The sequence below is a fragment of the Vanellus vanellus genome, assembly GCF_965231255.1.
Source record: "Vanellus vanellus genome assembly, chromosome: 10".
Classification (NCBI taxonomy): Eukaryota; Metazoa; Chordata; class Aves; order Charadriiformes; family Charadriidae; genus Vanellus; species Vanellus vanellus.
Window position 1 is genome coordinate 4,493,082 of NC_138915.1, and position 6,000 is coordinate 4,499,081.

Here is a 6,000-nt window from a genome sequence, read left to right on the forward strand (position 1 = left end):
AAATACGCCAGACATTCTAGCAAACCATATTGAGTCTGCTCTGGCGTCAGGTTTTTGGGGATTTTTTTTTTAAAGTGAGGTGTTGTTTTTTTTTTATAGCAAACCTATTTTGGAAAATAAAAATCCCTTTTTTGTTCTGCTTTTGAACTTGTTGAGTTTTATCAAGTCATGAATAGTTAGATAAAGTTAACTATTGTTTAAAAAAAAAGACGACTTGTGAAAGAGCACAGGAGAAGTATGCCATAATTTTACATGTTTTCATCTATTACAGGAGTAGTACTTGACAGCTCTAAGTACTGTGTAATAATTCTGATACCCCTCCACACAGTCGAAGAAAGAAAACTGATTGGAACTTTTTCCTGCCGTAAAAATAGGCTTTACTAAAAGGTATGCGTGGTAGGTTTGCAGGGCCACTATACGGTAGGAGCTACCTCCTTGCTCGTGGGCCGGCAGAACGCCCACGAATACCTGGTGTAGCTCAGTGCATATTCCAGGGGACAGTACATGCCGTCTATTCTAGAAAAGGCCTTCCTAATACGAGTGAGTAAACCACAGTAAGCAGAAATTCCAGATATTTTGAATAACGGATGTTTGTAAATATATAGATGTATAAAAGTCAAAGAGATAAAATGAATTAAAATCCAGTTGTTTAAAAAAAAATCAGACTAATTGTAAAAGCGTTTCAGTAGGGTTTCAAAACCAGAAATGGATAAACTGTGCTCGTCCCTTACGTGAGGTTAGCTTTGCCACTTAATTCCCACGGAGGTGCTTGTAGAAGGTCTTTGGTATTCCTTCATCCACAGCATTTGATGTCCAAATATTAACATTTTCAGTTGTGATGCCTTAATTTATAAGCAGAGGGCCTGAAATTTCAGGAGCCAAGAGAGGCCAGCCAGAAGCTGCAAAAATGAATAGATGTTTATACAGAGGCTATTTTGGATGATACTGTTGTCTTGTTTCTACTTGGGGACCACTTTTAAATGCATTAGTCTTCAAGTGGAAACTGTGAACAAGTGGCTACCTGATCCGAGTTGTGTTGGTTTTTTTTCTTGCCCTTATAGGGAAACTGAGCACAAACTGAATCATTCTGCTGCAAAAAAAAAAAAAAAGTCATCCAACCCCATCTTTATCTGTCATCTCGTTACAGCACGCTCATGCTCCTGTATGAGCTCATCGTTAGAAGTTTTTTAAAAAGATCTATTATATATAAAAATATATATGTATTGAAAGGTGCTAATCAACCTCAAGCAGGTCACGTGACTGGTCATGCGGATCTAAAATCATATCAGATTTTTTAAAAAATCTTCGATATATGCAGATGTTATACAGAATTTCTTACCAGTGTAATAATGATATACTGATGAATAAACAATCCTGCAGGTTTTTAAGGACAAGGTCAGCAATACTTCCCACCATGGCTTGGGGGGGAAAAGGATAGTTTTGTCTCCTTTTTGTATACAGCATAATGCACAATGCATTTTTGTCTATCTCTCAGTAGCTGTTGCTTAAAAGTATAGTTACAAGGGTGTTATACAAACTGTAAAGGTGTGCTTCTGAAATGAGTTAATGCCAGACCTTTCCGGACCAGAGTTTTGTATCACTAATTAAACAACTGTTACAGAGTCTGTGGTCAATCAGATCGTATGCTACTTTTTTTAAAAGATTGGAATAATCAATCTCTCTACAGTGTTTCTAGGGCACCTACCTCCTCAGCGCGCGAGTGCTGACAACGCTATGGATCGTTTCTGTGTTACTGTGGGTTTATTTGTACAGAACGTGCAGTTCACTGTGACATGCACTGGGACAGAATAGGTCTGGTTGCCTAAAGCCGATCAGCAACTGCGTTCACAAATGGCATTCCCTCGGAGCTGTGTTTAGTACCCTTCTAGATATATTGCTGGGTTTAGATACTTTTTGGCTTTCGTTTGGGGTACTTTATAAGAAGTTAAGGTACAACAAGTAGCTTATTTCACTGTTTTTTAAGTTGGAATGCAATTTTTTTCTGAGCACTACTCAGTTTGCCTTATTCATTAAAGAGATTGTTGGGGTTTTGTGTTACTTTTTTTTTTTAAATTCTTTTGCTTAATGTTCCTAAAAACCCTGTTCTGTAAACTGAGTTAGACAACAAAACCGTAGACTTGACACGAAACTATTACTTAGTCACGCTTCGAGTGGCCTTCCTTCTGCCGCGACTGCTGTAGCACTGACTCTTCACCATCTCACCCCAATGCTGATGCCGGCAGGGGGAGGGCACGCTGCGCGGAGTCCTGACCTCAGCTGCCCCCTGGAAGCAAGGCGCTCAAGTCCATTTGCACACCCTGGCGTTTGTATACGGACCTCTTTACTTGTCTTCAAACGTGCGGGTTTTGAAAATCGTCGTCTGGAGTAGGTTACATCTCTTCTGTGTGTTAGATCGAACCAAAGACGCCTCCAGCCATGCCCAAATGCTGCTCCTAAAGCCTGCCTTCCAGTCCTGACTAAAGCCCTGCAGGATTAAATGTGTTAACTTTTTTATTTTTGTACAGTTTCTAACTGATTTTTGCTAGTGATGTTAATTGAATTAAGTTTATTTGGGGAGTCTGAATATCTTCTCCATTTAAATAAACTGGTGACTTTCCTTTTATGTTTAAGAAAAAGAAAAAAGCTTAAAAAAAAAAAAAAAAAAAGAGAAACCCAAAGTGTGCCTCTCAGATTTAAGGGTTTCTGGTTACATTTATTCTTAAGACCAGCAATGATTCTTTATATACAAAGATATGTTTTCCTCGTTTTTTATTACTGTTAAAGAAAAAATAAAAAATAAAAACCTCTTTCTTTGCTCTGGACCCAGTAATTGCGCTGGTACATAAACGCACTGAGAAAACAAACTTTTGTTTGAAACTTTTGTAACAACTTATGACTGTTTTTGTATATCAAAGTTGATTCTTTTCAAGATATTTGGATCTAGTTTCTAAGTTATTTTAGTGTTTTATATGTTACAAGAAAAAAAAAAATTACTTTAAATTGTTCACCAGCATTTTGAGTTATCTTTAATGCAATGGTGACACCCGATGGGCTTAGAGCTACCTGGAGTAGCTTGTGAAGCCTCCGGCTTTTCCTTCCTTCCTTAGCAACTTGATTGATTACAATAATATCACAGATCACCCGAACCCCCTTCCTTTATAACTAGATCCTCCTTCCTTCCACATTTAATTGCTATTAGTGTGAAGAAACTGTTGAAAAGGGCATTTTAATATAAGTACGGCTTAAAAAGAGAAAAATGAGGAAAAAAGAAAAAAAAATAGAAGGTTATCTGTGGGTCTGTGAGATATGGCTGTGGAAAGATATTGTAGTCGTTTTAACACTATTGTTATTACCTTTTAAATCATTTACCCAATAAAATAAGGAAAAAGAATACTTTCTTTTTAGTTTCTCTGCTTAATTGTGCGGCTTGGTCAATTTTATTTTTTTTTATTGAAGCGTTTGCGGTTAGCGTCAATGTTAAAGGCTAAGGATGCGTTCGGAATATGTTCCTGTGACTGTAATTAACTCCGTCTTTGCCTCTGCCCTGCTGTGGGAACGGACTGTGGATGGGCGCCTGCCCCTTTCAGTCTAGTTCAGGCACCGAACACTCTGAGGTAAATCAGCATTTCTATCATCGGTTACATCACTTACATCACTATTTATAGCAGTACAATTACCAGTGTTTCTATCAGTTAGCTCGGTTTTGTACTTTTTATGTCTAAGTTTAAACATGGGATTTTGCCCAGGCTCGGGCTCTGAGAGGGGGAAGCGGTTTCAGCCTCTTGAAGCAAATCTTTGTTGTAGAACCAGTTACATTGGTGGAACCAACACACTGCCTACCCCGCTTGTAGCGACACTGTTCAACAGAATAATGTGGCAAAACGCATATCAAGGAATATCATAAAATATCACCTAAATAATTTCAATACTTTCTTCAAATTACTCTTACAGTAGTAGGAGTGATTTTAAAGAACATCTAGGCTTGCTTTGCCATGAGGGATTTCTTTATCTTGCATGTCATATCCAGCTAATGTGTGGCCTATGATGTTGACCAAATGTTATGGAAAAAAATGAGTGTGTAGAGTTTGCATTGACTTACGGGGCTCCTGCGAAGTATGGAGGGCCAGGGAAGAAGTCTTCTCCCCTTCCCCAAAAGCTTTTCGCCTAATGACAGCGGGGCCATTTTTAAATTGTTTTACTTAAGCAGATCCAGTGAAAACAGCGCGGCAGAACCTTGAGTTCAGTAACAGCTTTAATGGCCAGCGCCGGCGTTCAGCACCCCGCAGTAACTGCGGCTTGGCGTCCTGCGGGTGGGCAGTGGCTGAGGGAGCCTTGGCCAACCTCCGCGTGGGGATGGAGAGCTGTGCTCACACCAAAGACATGATTTATTCCAGAAGGGGAGGAGCGTCTTCCCGTGAAGCAACAAAACCACAATCCGGCTGATCACAAAACAAAGTACCCAGACAGGTAGAACCGACTTGGAGAACTTCCTTCCCTGAGCCAAAGTATTAGTGTACTGAGAGACGTCTTCTACCAAGTCTGCGTGAAAGGGAGCGTATTTCCTCCGTAGGGCAATTCCTCAGACAAAGCAAGAAATTTCTAACATCTCCCTGGAATTCAGACCTGATTTTAGAAGTGGTATTGTTTGCCTTTGACTAATTCAAGATTACCAGATCTCCTGTCTGTAGATGCAAAGTCTTTGAAAACAGACCAATAAAGTCCATGTAACCTTTAGATGTTGAAGGTTGGTGCAGCCATTGCTCCATTTGCTTTGAAGCCTTGATTTAGAAGATTTTTTTAAAAAAAAAAAACACCTGCTTGAGTAAATAGCTTCCATTTTTGGTTTAGTATTTCACAGATTCAGATTAATCTGAATTGGATAAAACCTGCCTAAAATTCACAGTCCCGTGAGATGTACAGCTAGTTACAACTTCCTACCAAAACTTTCCCATTCTTCTTGCTACTTTAGCCAGCTGTGCAGTTATCACACTAAAAACCAAACTAGCAAAATAGTACTGAATATTAAGGATGTTTCAGAGGTGGGAACTTGCTTATTCTTACATATACATTGGTATTAAACAATGAAAGGCTGACACAATTCGAGTTAGAGAGAGCTGCGGAGGATAATTAGCAGTGCCTGAGAAAGGAAATTGCTTGTTTAGTTCACCTTGGGTTTCCATAAAGCACTCGATTTCTACTTCAGCTGTTGTATCAGTCTTTCTGCTGTTCAAGAGAATTGGGTCTGTCCCCCAGCTGCGTGAAAACTTACCACTTCTACAGTGCATATATCATAACAGAGGTGGGCAGATCCAGTATGTTCTTTTTCCAGGAACAGGATTTGCCAGGAGCCTTACACGATGAAATACCTGCTTGTCTGGGTTTTAAAAAGTCTTAAGCAAGAATACCGAGTGCCTGGCACGATTAGAATGAGAACAAAACTGTAGAGTATCCATTAAAATGCATTTATTTGTTTTAATTCAAAGGTTTAACAACTACTTGCCCAGTGACCTGGACTTAGGGCACAACAATGAAAAAAATCATCAGACCAAAATACAAAAACCAAGTACACAAATTACCCCTTATTTGTAAATGTTACCTCATAACCAAGTTTTAGCACATTAAAAAGGTCTACAAAATTTATAACACTTTTTTACAAATTATTAACAGCAGAGGTGGCAGCTGAGCCTCTCTGCAGCCATCCTTGCCCTTGCCGGGCCATGCTGTGCTGGAGCTCGCGGCTCGGGTAAGGGGAAGTGCAAGTTTCCAGCGGCCCCGGTGCTTCAGCTCCCAGCACAGCGCGGCCGGCGAGAGCGGCGTGGGTCTGCTCGCTCTTCTGCCCGCTGCCTCCGCTGCCGCATTGAGAGAATGACTCCGTAAATGCAGAAATAATTTAAAAAAAGTACAAAATTGACCCTGAAGAAAAATAAAGTCATTTAAAAAACGGCTTGGCTTTGACTAAGTTACACGAAAAGCTGCAAGACAGATTTACAGCAATATCAC